Raw genomic sequence first — 1,015 nt, forward strand, 5'->3', positions numbered from 1 at the left:
CTTTTTCTCAGTTGGTTAGGCGCTTCACTTGTTTTCAAAGCGAAAAAAAAAATACAGCTACTTGTAGCTTGCCCGGCATAACAATACGTGGAATTCTTCAATCATGTTCTAACCAAGGCTGAACTTGCGTAGACCAGGTGGTCAGAAATGTTCATGATCAACGCAGTCATGTGAAAGCATCCATACCATTATTTGGCATTGAAGTTATTAACAGTCTTTTCGTATTGATATTGCCAAATACCTCATTTGCTGTCAGGTGGATGTGATGGCACCATTTAGAAGGATATTTGAATAATGACGTCATAGATGCTTATCTCAGTGAATTTCAAAACCAACTTGCCCTGTTGGTACAAATGACCTTTTTCTGCTCTTGCGCAAAGTGGAACTCCGAACTGGCTTATTTGTGATTTGATAGCGTCAAAACAGACACACGGAATATTTCATGATTAGAAAAGCAGGGACTGACAACGCACGGAAAGTCATGCAGTAGCTGGCTACAACAGTCACAAGTCTGTTGGAAATCAGTTCCTTTTCAACGCTCACTTCCCTCACGTCGGTAGCGTGGCCGAGCGGTCTAAGGCGCTGGTTTTAGGCACCAGTCATTTCGATGGCGTGGGTTCGAATCCCACCGCTGCCATTTAATAATTTTTTTAAAAAACTTTTAATCCATTTGCTGCTTTGTATGCTTTTCAAAAGGAGTCAAATTCTTAGCTTAGTCACCTGATACTGGGCTGTTTCTTCCTACATTATTTGTACTCGTATATCAGAGACCATGATAGAGTTTTCGAAATTAAACTAATATAACCATTATAATACTTATGAAGGGAGAAAGGTACCATAGGCCCTCTCTCTTTCTCTCTCTCTCTCATATCTTCCGTACATACGTAACACAAATGCAAAGCGGTGTGCGAATATGCATTTGCGAAATGCATCCACATGCATCACAGAGATAGAGGGGAAAATCTTTTTATTTTGCCGGGTAATTCGGATTTACATTAATTTTGTTTCACTTTGA

The 1,015-nt window shown here is 40.1% G+C and overlaps 1 non-coding gene across 1 annotated transcript; it reads left to right on the forward strand.

Annotated features, from left to right (window-relative positions):
• The first annotated feature begins 555 nt into the window (after nt 1–555).
• Nucleotides 556–637, forward strand: Trnal-uag (transfer RNA leucine (anticodon UAG)). The gene has a single exon. It is a non-coding gene; the product is annotated as a tRNA-Leu (tRNA).
• The last annotated feature ends 378 nt before the right edge of the window (nt 638–1,015 follow it).

Source organism: Diadema antillarum, unplaced genomic scaffold, assembly GCF_040938485.1.
Source record: "Diadema antillarum isolate AM-2024a unplaced genomic scaffold, OU_Dant_1.0 seq00000093_RagTag, whole genome shotgun sequence".
Lineage (NCBI taxonomy): Eukaryota > Metazoa > Echinodermata > Echinoidea > Diadematoida > Diadematidae > Diadema > Diadema antillarum.